A 12,670-nucleotide genomic window follows, 5' to 3' on the forward strand; every position below is an offset into this window, starting at 1 on the left:
AAATAGAAGAGAACAGGAGAGAAAGGAGAGAGATACTGCCCAGTTCCTCTGTTATCTTAGAACCCTAAGTGAGATGTAACCTGTCTGCTGGTACAGCTGGGTGTTAGGAAAGGTCCCTCTCCTCTGTGACTCCGACAAGCAAAGGACAGGGTTGACCACAGAGAGTATGAGACTATTTCATAAGAATATTAAGACAAACATGTTCTTTAACATTATTAGAAGACAATAATTAAACAGAAGTAAGGCTAGGACTGGCTGGGATGACCCATTCCTCCCGACTGGCTTTGTTTCTCTTAGTGTTTCTGTCACTGCAATAAGAGCCTGTGATAAAAACATAGTCATATATCTATCTGCTTTTCCATGTAGAAGTCATCTTCCATCATGCTCTTGAAGAAGCAAACTACAGATATTTCAGTCACTAGTTGTTGCCTTAGTGGTGCTGATGGCAGGGAGTGTAGCAGCAAACACCCCAGCATCCCCAGGGTGGCTGCCACCACAGGTTCTTAGATCTGCTTAGATAAAGGAAAGCAACTCAAAATGGGTTAACAAGCTTACTTTAATGAGTCAGACATATATCGTTTACCTTGTTCAGGGAAAAAGGTCAGCACCCTGAACTTCAAAGTATACAGGCAGAATTATCAAGACAGAAACAGATCAAGTAGACAGATTTCCAAACTGTCCAACCATTGCATCCATACCAAATCAACATCTGGGTTTCAAAGCCGGGGGGCTCAGGATAACAGCTTCCCAGAATCCATATCAAATCACAGAACACTTCTCAAAGTGAGCCCCAAAACAAAGCTACACATCAGGGCTTATATAGCCTTCCCCTGGCTCAGAGAATGTAACAACCTTCTGGACCCACTGGCCAATCAAAAAGTATCTATTGAAAAACAAGCCTCCCACCCCAGGCTCCAGGTGCACTTTAGCCTAGGGGCAGGGAAGATCTTCAAAATTTACATTCCCATTACATACATGTAACTGGGAAATAAGATATACAGGCACTGAGGCATAGAGATCCACTGGAAAAGTCGAAAGGGGTATGGGAGAGAGCAGATTGGAGAAGGGGATATTCTGTGGGACTACTATTTTGGGGTGGTGGGCAGAGGAAAAACAGGGAGAAAATTTGTAACTCAAAATCTGGCAGAAACGAATGATGTAAATCAGAAGTTAATAAAGCATTTAAAAAATCATTTAAAAATACTTTATTTTTTTCCATTTACATGTAAAAACAATTTTTAACATTCTTTTAAAAAATTTTAGCTTCAAATTCTCTCCCTCTCACTCTTCTTTTAGCACTCCCCCTTCCCTGAGATAGAAAGTAACTTGATATAGGTTATACATATACAATCATGTAAAACATATTTCTACATTAGTCATATTGGGATGTGAAAACAAATTCACAGCAAAAAAAAAAAAAACCATGAAAAAATAAAGTAAGGGGTGGCTAGGTGGTGCAGTGAATAGAGCACCCACCCTAGAGTCAGGAAGACCTGAGTCAAATCTAGCCTCAGACACTTAACACTTACTAGCCATGTGACCTTGGGCCAGTCACAACCCCAATTGCCCTACCTTCCGCCCTCCAAAAAGAAAAAAATATAGAGAAAAAAAGTGTAATCTGCACACAGAATCCATCAGCTCTTTCTCTGAAGGTGGATGGTATTTTTCATCATAAGTCCTTTGCAATCGTCTTGGATCTTTGTATTATTGAAAGTAGCTAAGTTATTCACAGTAGATCATCATACAATATTGCTGTTATTGTATACAATGTTCTCCTGGTTCTGCTCACTTCACTTTGCATCAGTTCATATATATCTTCCCAGGTTTTCTGAAAGTATTCCTGCTTGACATTTATTATAACACAATTCCATCACAATTATATACCACAACTTGTTCAGTCATTTCCCAATTGATGGGCATCCCCTTTGCCATCACAAAAAGAGCTGCATATATGTTTTAGTACATATAGGTTCTCTTCCTCTTTTTGAAAATTTCTTTGGAATGCAGACCTAGGGACGTTATCGATAGGTAAAAGGGTATGCACAGTTTTATAGCCCTTTGGGCATAGTCCCAAATTGCACTCTAAAATGGTTGTATCAGTTCACAACTCCACCAGCATTTCCCACATCCCTTTCAACATGTCATTTCCCTTTTCTGTCATATTAGCCAACCTGACTGGTGTGAGATTTCACAATTCATCTTAGATAAAGGCACAGCATCCCTGTTTTTATACATCCTCTTGAAAATATTTTGAATATGTTTGGCTAGATGGTAGAAGAAAAAAAATTGAAGGAATTAGAATAATCACAACTATCACTTTTTGCAGGTGGTATACTTAGTGAATCCTAAAGAATCAGCCAATGGGGCGGCTAGGTAGTGCAGTGAGTAAGAGCGCCGGCCCTGGAGTCGGGAGGACCTGGGATTGGTTCCAGCCTCAGATACTTAACACCCACACACAAAAAAAAGCTGGCCGTGGAACCTTGGGCAAGTTACTTAATCCCGATTGCTTTAAAAAAAAATAAAAGTGCAAAAAAAAAATGTTCAGATAAAGTACTAGGAAAAAACAAAAAAGGCTGAAGGCCTTCATCTGAGTCAATCAGAGAAAGCATTATAGGTGAAGGAGTAACTTAACCCCAATTGCTTTAAAAAAAAGAATCAGCTAAAAAACTACTTGAAATAATTAGCAACTTTAGCAAAGTTGCAGAATATAAATTAAATAAATCATTGGCATTTCTATATATTGCCAACAAATCCCAGCAGCAAGAAATAGAAAAAGAAATTCGATTTAAAATACTATATAAATATTTGGAAGTCTACCTGCTAAGATAAACCCAAGAACTATATGAACCCAATCACAAGACACTTCACATAAATAAAGTCAGATCCAAACAATTGGAAAAATATGAATTACTCATGGTAGTTTGAGCTAATAAAATGAAAATGACAATTCTAACTAAATTAATTTACTTATTCAATGACATAACAATGAAACTACCAAAAATATTTTATAGAGGTAGAAAAATGACAAAATTTGACTGAAAGAACAAAAGGTCAAGAATATAAAAGGAATTACTGAAAAAAATGCAAAGGAAGGTGGTCTAGCTGTACCAGATCTAAAACTATATTATAAAGTGGCAATCATCAAAACAATTTGGTATTGACTAAGAAATAGAGTGGTTGTTCTGTGGAATAGGCTAGGTACACAAGGCACAGTAATAAATGACCAATAATAAATTACCAAACTACTGTTTGATAAACCCAAAGATAGTTTTTGAGATAATAACTCACTATTTGAAAAAAAAAACTGCTGGGAAAACTAGTATGGCAGAAATTAGCGATAGACCAACATCTCACACTGTTTACCAAGATAAGGTCTTTAGACATAAAGAGTGACACCATAACTGATATGATAAAATTAGGAGAGCAAGGAGTAGTTTACTTTTCATATCTATGGAGAAGAGAAGAATTTATGACCAAACAAGAGAGAGAGAACACCATGAAATGCAAAATAGATAATTCTGGTTACATTAAATTTAAAAGTTTTGCGCAAAGCTAAGGCCACAAAGATTAGAAGGAAAGCAGAAAGCTGAGGAACAATTTTGATAGCCAGTGTTTCTGATTTCTAAAATATGTAGAGATAGAAACACAATTGTTTAAATAGGCTATAAAAATAGGTTCTGATTTCTGAAAAATCACCAGAATGATTTCTGTATTATATATACATTTTCTTCACATTCTAAATCCCAGGTTCAGGTCCATGTTTTTAAGGTATATTCTTAATGGCCAATGCTTAGCTTATATGCATAGAAATCATTCATAAATTTGCAAAATATAAGTAGCTTTTATATAAAATATTACATATTTACAATATATTTTATTTTATAAATAAGTATTTTATTATAATATTTTATTTTTCCTCAATTACAAGTGATGGCAATTTTAATGTTAATTTAAAAAAAAAGTTGAGTTCCAAACTTTCTCTCTCCCACCCTTACCTCTCCTTTTCCTGAGACAATAAGCAATTTGATATAGTGTATAATTGATCAACCATGTAAAACACATTACCATATTAGTCATATTTCGAAAGAAGATACAGACAAAAGGGAAAAAAAGCATGAAAAATGCAGAAAGTGAAAAAATATGCTTTGATTTACCTTCAAACTCCCTCAGTTCTTTTGTGGATGGCATTTTTTTTTTTTTTTTACTATGAGCCCTTGGAATTGTCTTCGAGCACCATATTGATGAGAACAGCTAAATCATGCACAACTGATTATTGTACAGTATTGCTGTTGCTGTGTACAATGTTCTTCTGGTTTTGCTCAACTCACTTTGGATTAGTCCATCTAAGTCTTTCCAGGTTTTTCTGAAATTAGCCTACTCATCATTCCTTACAGCACATTTATTCATACCAAGAATCCTTACACATAGTTTAATTTGCTTATATGATTGACACTGAATGCGTTTTCTGTAAGCAACATAAAAATGGACTGAATTTCTCATTTCATTCTGTAATTCACTCTAGATTTAGTAAAAGATTTTAAAATCCCTCAAAAATAATATAATAATAAATGGAATAAAATTCCATTACAATCATATAGCATAATTTGTCCAGCCATTTCCCAACTGATGGGCATCTCAACTTCCAATTCTTTGCCAGAAAAGCTGCTATAAATATTTTTTTTTGTACAAATAGATCTCTGCACCCCCCCCCCCCTTTTTTAATCTCTTTGGAATGCAGATGAGGCAATGGTAATCCTGGATCAAAGGGTATGATAGCATTTTAGGCATAGTTCCTAATTGCTCTCCAGAATAGTTGGATCAATTCACGACTCAATACCAACAGTGTATTTGTGTCCCTATTTTTCCATATTCCCTTTAATACTTATTTTCTTTTTCACTCATGTTAGCCTATATGATAGGTGTGAGGTGACAACTGAGTTGTTTTAATATGGATTTCTTTGGTCATTAGTGATTTAGAGCATTTTCTCATATGACTTGAGATAGCCTTGATTTTTTCATCTGAAAACTGCCTATTCATTCTTTGACCATTGGGGAATGACTAATATTTTTATAAATTTGAATCAGTTTTCTATTTACTTAAGAAATGAGGCCTTTACTTGCTGTAAAAATTATTTTCCATCTTTCTGCTTTCCTTTTAATCTTGGTTGCATTGGTTTTGTTTGTGCAAAACCTTTTTAATTTAATATAATCAAGAAATTTTCATTTTACATCTAGTAACTATTTGTATCTTGGTCATAAATTCTTCCCTTCTCCATAGATCAGACTATTTCTTGCTCTCCTAACTTACTTAGTATCTCCCTTTAAGTTTAAATCATACATCTATTTTTTAATCTTATCTTTCTTTACTATGTAAGATATTGATCTATATCTGGTTTCTGCCATACTACTTTCTAGTTTTCCAAGCAGTTTTTGAGTTCTTGTCCAAAATTGTTGGGTCTTCTGATTTATCAAACACTATATTACGATGGTCATTTATTACTGTGTATTGTGTACCTAATCTATTCCACTGATCTACCACTCTATTTCTTAGCCAGTACCAGATTGTTTTGATTATGGGTTTTACTCACTGAGCAAACCATTGGACTAGGAACTGTGGATTTAAGGAGAGAAAACAGTATAGTCTATTCTTTTGAGAAGATAGAGTAGAGGGTTTCAGACATATGCACAACCTACTCCAATTCTAAAATGCTAAAATTCTAGTATGTTAAAAGTGCAAAAAAGTGAGTAAGAGCGCCAGCCTCAGTGTCAGGAGACCTGGGATTGGTTCCAGCCTCAGATATTCGGCACCCACACAAAAATTACCTCGAGCAAGTTACTTAATCCCGATTGCTTTAAAAAAATAAAAGTGCAAAAAAAAAGGTTCAGATAAAGTACTAGGAAAAACCAAAAAAGGCTAAAGGAGCTTTCATCTGAGTCAATCAGAGAAAGCATTATAGGTGAAGGAATACCTGTCCTGGGCCTTGAAGTAAGAGAAGGATTTTTACCAGTTAGGATTGTCCAGATCAGGGGTATGCCTTCTAGGAGTGGTTAATGGCTAAGCCAATACAATGATACAGGAAAGGTCAGTATAGGACTGGAGAATAAATAATTCGATGTCCAACATGACTTGCAGAAATCAGAGTAGGTGAAAGAGAGTAAAGAGAATCAAGACTGGACAGGGAAGTTAGAGCCAGATTGTGAAGGGTCTTAAATGACAGGATATCTAGTTTGTATCTTATCTGCTAGGGAAAGGGAAGACAATCGATTGTTTTGAGTCAGGGAATAATGGGATCAGAATTATGCATTAATAAGATTACTCTAGTGACTATGTGAAGGATGTATTAGAGAGAGGAGACTACAACTAGGAAGTTTTTTAAGAAAGCTGTTAGAGAAGTAGGGACAAAAGATAAAGAGAGCTTGACCTAGCATACTGGCAGTGTGAGTGGAAAGGAGGGGGCAAATTGGGAGAAATACTATGTAAATGATAGGGGGAAAGTGTGCCCCTCCAAGGTATTGGCAGGAAATGTTTGTGTTTCTGTTCTTGTTTAATTTTTAAAAGCAACTATCTCTTTGTAAAAGTTAATTGCTGCTTATTGGTTAAATGGAATTGGGGTGCTAGTGACTGGCAGCTACCAGTAGGGAAACACACCAGAATGGGGAGCTTGTGCTAATGGCATTGGAAAAAATATCACAATCCCTCAGGAGTGGAGGGACTCCGCTCGGACTTTGAAGGCGATATGGAAAGGTGAGGCCCAAATTCTCACTATACTTCGATATAGGACAACTTTGAGGGATGTGTGATCTCATGGATGGGAATACTCTTTTCAGTAGTGCTAATTGTAATTAATAAATTAGCATCACTCCTTCTTATCCAGAGTGACTCATGTCTGTGTCATATAATTCCACCTCAGGAAGACCTCTGTCCCATAAACTAAGGGATTTCTTCTGGATCCCTTGATATTCAGTGACTATGCATGAAGTAAATATGAGTTATCCCTCACTCTTTCCTCGTGACTAGTCTATCTCCTTTTAATGAATTTCATGTATTCAGTTTCATCTAAGAAGATGCAGAGTACTTAATGTCTAGCCTTGTCTTACAGGTGCTTAGATAGTCCACAGAGAATGTGCATTAGTACCTGTGTCTTGGACAAACATTACAAATGGTTTGTGAACTGGAACAAGAATTGGATAAAAGGAAGCTGAGTTGGATTACAAGTGAGTTGCAAATTATGTAATATTTTTAATGATTTCAAATGTTTCTCTGGAACACAGGGCCATATTTTTTAATACCAATATTTTTTCCCAGTGATTCTCTATTGCTTCAAAACTTATAACAATCTACAATGGACAAGTTCCAGGTCATCCAAAGCGCAATGGAGTCACACACTGGCTTGGCATTTAATCAAGAGAAGTGATGCAAAATATATACAGTATCTTCCCTATGTCAGCCCTTAAAGTATTGTAAGACAATATTCGGAGTTGTCTTTCCCCTAGGCTAAACAAAAGCATTCATCTCAGCTGATCCTTTCATGACCAGATTTCCAGTCATATCACCAACCTGACAACTAAGTGGGGTGGCTCACCCTTCTCTGGTCAAACTTTAGCTTGTCAGTTTAAGATCCTCCACACTGTTTGAGGTAGAACAAGCCTTTTTGAACTCTGCATTATCTGTCCTTTTTGAAATTACTTTGTATTTACCTATCCCTTGTACATAGTAGAAAAAAATAAATGCTCATTGACTTGATTTAAACTGAATCCATCTCCTTTTTTGTTCTGTTTTCCAGCCAGGCTTGAATTCTATTAATTCATCAGTGGTTTGTGATATTTTGGATCAAGTCCTTGAAGGCTTGAATGACTTGTTTGTTCCTTAGGCTGTAAATGAAGGGATTTAGCAGGGGATCAATTGAAGTTTGGAGGATACCTACTCCTTTATGAAAGCTGGCATCTTTTGTTGAGAGATTAATGTACATAAACATGCAGCTGCCATAAGAGAGTGAGATGACAATCATGTGAGAGGAACAAGTGAAAAAAACCTTTTTCCTTTGCTGAGCAGAAGGAAATCTAAGAATTGTATGAATGGGGGTGGCCAGATGGCTCAGTGAGTAAGAGCACTGGCTCCAGTGTTGGGATGACCTGGATCAAATCCGGGCTCAGATACTCAGCACCACACCCAGAAATAACTGGCCGTGTAACCTTGAGCAAGTTACTTAACCCTGATTGCTTAAAAAAAAATTGTATGAATGATGTTTGTGTAGGAGAGAAGCACCAGCAGTAGAGTGACCAGAAATGTCACTAAGGAGTCGATATTTCAGAGTATCGACTAGTTCAGTCAGACCTGTGTCTGAACAGGAGAGCTTCAACAGCGGAGCAGTATCACAGTAATAATGATCCATGGTATTGAATGAGCAGAAATTCAGATGACCTGCCAGTAGAACTTCCAGGCCAGAAATCAATAACCCAGGCAGCCAAGTACAGAGAATTAGTAGGATGCAGACTCTGCTGCTCATGATGGTTGTATAATGCAGGGGCTTGCAGATGATGACACAGGACATGGCAGCCAGAAGGTAAAACTCTCTGGCCCCCAGAAATATGGCAAAAAAGTACTGAAGGAAGCAGCCAACAAAGCTGATGGTTGGTTTTGTTACCTGTTGAGATACTAAGCAGCAGTCTGGGAGTAAAAAAAGATGTGAAGTAAATTTCTAAAATGGCAAAATTCTGAAGAAAGAAATACATGGGGATTTGGAGGTGGGAGTCTAAGTGTGAGGGTGATGACTGTTAGGTTGCCAATGATACTAAACATGTAGGTGAGAAGGAAAAAGAGGAAAATCACAACCTGAAACTCAGGGGCATCCATCAGGCCCAACAGTATGAACTCAGTCAATGTAGTAAGGTTTTTCATTGTCACCTGATCTTCAATTTTATCCTTGGATAAGAGTGGCTTTGTGGGGTTCTTCTTTGTGGGGACTATATGACCTTTTATGAAGTGTACAGGAGGTCATCTTTTATTCCCACACTTTTCCATGCTCACACTATACTTTTCCTGAAGTTCAATTCAATTAAACAAATTTTATTAAGGGCTTATATTGTTTGAATTACTCTGCATTTAGGAGCTGGAGTTGTAAAGATTAAAAAAAGAGATGATCCCTGCTTACAAGGAACTTACATTATGGCATGGGAGATTTATTTATCATAAACCAAGTATTCTTAACCTTTTTTTTACATCATGGACTCCTTTGGAAGACTGGTGAAGTCCATGAATCCCTTCTCAGAATTATGTTTTCAAATGCATAAAATAAAGAACACAGGCTAACTAAGGAAACCAATGATGTTGAAGTAGTTATCAATATATTAAAAAAAATCCATATATATATGGGTGGCTAGGTGGTGCAGTGAATAGAGCACTGGCTCTGGAGTCAGGAGGACCTGAGTTCAAATTTGACCTCAGACACTTAACACAAAAACTAGCCGAGTGACCTTGGGCAAGTCACTTAACCCCAATTGCCCTCCAAAAAAAAGCAAAAATTAAGTCAGTAAGAGCGCTGGCCCCAGAGTCGGGAGGACCTGGGATCGGTTCCGGCCTCAGATACTTGGCACCCACACAAAATAACTGGCCGTGTAACCTTAGGCAAGTTACTTAACCCCAATTGCCTTAAAAAAACCTACATATATTGGTATGGACCCCAGATTAAAAACCTCTATCATCAATGTATTCCCTGTGTGGGAATATAAATTCCTTGTGGATAGAGATTTTTAAAAAAAAATCTTTGCAGTAACAGATAAATACAATACATGACAGAGTGTATAGGAGACAAAGGAGGAATTAGGAGAAAGTCCTGTAGGGAAATAAGAGGTGAGAGGAAACTTGAGTGAAGCCATGAAGAGATAGATGGCTTTATGAATGAAAGGAGGTGGTAAATGGCATGATAAGTTTATGAAATGGGTAGAAGTCTAGATTAGTTGGAACTTATAAAGTGAAGTAGGGTTAGAAAAGCAGGCTGAACCCAAATTGTGGAAGGCCTTTGATGCTAGCCCAAGGAATTTGCAGTTTATGCTATAGGAAATAGTAAGACACTAAAAGTTTTTGAGAAGTAAAATGACATGGTAAACACTACACTAGGAAGCTTTATTTTGTACATATATGATGGATGGAAGGATAAATATTGAGGGGGAGAGAGTTGAGACAAGGAAATCAGTTATTGGGCTATTTCAACAACACAAGGGGAAAATAAGTGCTCTGCTAAGGAAAGGGTTCTTAACGTGGGTTCTATGATATACGGGCATCTGTGAATTTGGATGGGAAAATACCATCTTTGTTTCCTAAGTGAAAGTAAGCATTATCTTTAGTTATTTTATGATGGTATTCTAATAAAAGTTCCATAGACTTCACCGGATTGTCAAAGGAGTCTAAGTCACAAAAAAGCTTAAGAATTGCTTATCTAGGAAGTACCTAGGAAAAAGGGAATGGATTCAGGAAAGGTCATATGGGTAAATGGTCAACGAGTTTGGGCAAATGATTGACTTGGAGTGGGGGAAGTGGAAGAGAATGAAGAGTCAAAGATTATTTTGAGGTTCTGAAATAAGGATCATGGTGCCAGTGACAGAAGGAGGAGCAGGTTTATTGGGGATCAATCTTTAGTACAGGTTTGGGCATGATGAGGTTGAGGTGCAAATGCCCCTTACTGGAAATATGGAATTGGAGAGTCCAGAAGGTTCTTCACTTAAAATTCACATACTCTTGAGAGGATTACTACAGCATTGGAAGATACAGAAATTATTTCAGCTGAGAGCACACACTTCAGGACATTGAGGGAATGTTGGTGAGGAAGAAAGGAATAATGGAGTTTGGTGCACTGGCTAGGGAAGATAGAGCTAGGAAATAAGAGGGCCCTTGGTTTCCTGAGGATTAGCGATTATAGGAAGAAGAAGTAGGCAGGACCCAAGATAACTTATAACCAGCCCATCAGTTTTTCTTGGTTAGGCATTCCTTATATGAGCTTTCAGTACCTGACCTCTTCTAATCAGAGCTTTCACTTACTGAGGTCAATATCCCTGACCTGTGATATTGTCTGTAAACACTGAATAATATAAATCAAGCACATTTGTGACAATATTGTTCTTTCTCTAGTCTCAGGGAAAATATTCTCAGGGGCTCTTTGTGGGAAATGTTTTAAAATGAATAAGTATAATCCATTCCCTTAATTAATGAAGGTCTTATGAAAGGAGCATATTCCCAGCCTGTGGAGGGAATACGCAAACCAGCAGAAATTGATTGTAGATGGACATGTTCAAGTATTTAGAGTATTTGAGTAGCTCCCAATTGAATTAGTTAATAATTTTTGAGGATCAATTAGGCTAGATCCTACCCCAGGGAGAGTATTGGAATGTCTGCCATATGACTTTAAAAATAACTTAGTCTATCTAAGATAGACTAAGCAGCAGAGGTGGCATTAGCAAAGAGATATATACCATCACCAGAGAAACAGGATACTTGACTATTGCTGTTTCCTAGCAAAAAGCCACCGTTGGGACAAATGCATGGTTTTCACCTGACACTTTGTTAAAGAAACACAAACAAAAGAGTAAGCTGTCTTGACTGACCAGCAATGGAATCCCTCTGCAGAACCTTTGCTTTGCCCCTTTCTGCAGCCCACCAATAGCATGTAAGAAAAGGAGAATTCTGAATTTTACTACTAGAAATCTAAAACCTTTGAAGAAACAAACCACCATAATAATTTTCTCTTCCCTGAAGCAGAAGGCAAAGAAATTTAATTTATTAAAAGAGATACTTTATGGAAAATGCTTTTTGAATCTATGCAAATGTCAGTTATCATTATTTGAATATTTTTGTAGTCTTTGTTTCCTTAGTAAATTTGAAGCATACTTATTTTTCAAGATAGGGTAAGAAAAGTGCTAGTAGAGAGGAGATAGCTATTAGTCTTTATTCTAGTAGGTGTAATGGGTGGTAGCAGAGAGACAAATTTTAACACAATCTAATAAAAATCTGCCTAGCCATCAGAAGAGTAAAAAAACAAACAAACAAACTATAGAATGCTAGATGTAATGATGCCTGCTTGTAATTCCTTCTTCTGGGTGAGGCTGAGCTAGTGGATTGCTTGAGGATCATGAGTTCTGAGCTAAAATGAGGCTAAAGTCAATTGGGTGTTCACATTAAGTCTGGCATAGTACGATGAGCCCTTGAGAGCAAGGAGAACACCAGGCTGCCTGAGGAAAAATAAACTTGTTCGTAATGGAAGCAGAGTAGGTCAAAGTTTCTCTTGATCATGACAGAGCAGAGTCAAAGCTTACGTGTTGATCAGTCCTGGAATAGGATCCATGAGTGGTGGCTGTAATTTCAGCCTGGGTGAGAGAGGAACACCCATTTAAAAAACCAACCCCCAAACCACAGATCCATTGAATATCAGAACTCAGGGCAGGAAGCAGAATTGTTTTGGAAAGGGGTGGCTGGGTGGTGCAGTGAATAAATAGAGCACCAAGCCTGGAGTCGGGAGGACCTGAGTTCAAATCCATCTTTAGACACTTATCATTTATTAGCTGTGTGACCTTGGGCAAGTCATTTAACCCCAATTTTCCTGCCCTCCTCCCTCCTTCCCCCCAAAAGAATTGTTTTGGAAAGGGATATTTAGATGACCCTTTGAGTAGAAATGCTTCT

At 37.3% G+C, this 12,670-nt stretch overlaps 1 pseudogene; it reads right to left on the bottom strand.

The window, feature by feature from the left end:
- Positions 1 to 7,808: 7,808 nt before the first annotated feature.
- On the bottom strand, positions 7,809 to 8,899 carry LOC138164009 (olfactory receptor 2AP1-like; annotated as a pseudogene).
- Between the last annotated feature and the right edge of the window lie 3,771 nt (positions 8,900 to 12,670).

The sequence above is a fragment of the Petaurus breviceps genome, unplaced genomic scaffold, assembly GCF_028583685.1.
Source record: "Petaurus breviceps papuanus isolate PSGF00001 unplaced genomic scaffold, PetGlider_PUasm1.0 189, whole genome shotgun sequence".
Lineage (NCBI taxonomy): Eukaryota > Metazoa > Chordata > Mammalia > Diprotodontia > Petauridae > Petaurus > Petaurus breviceps.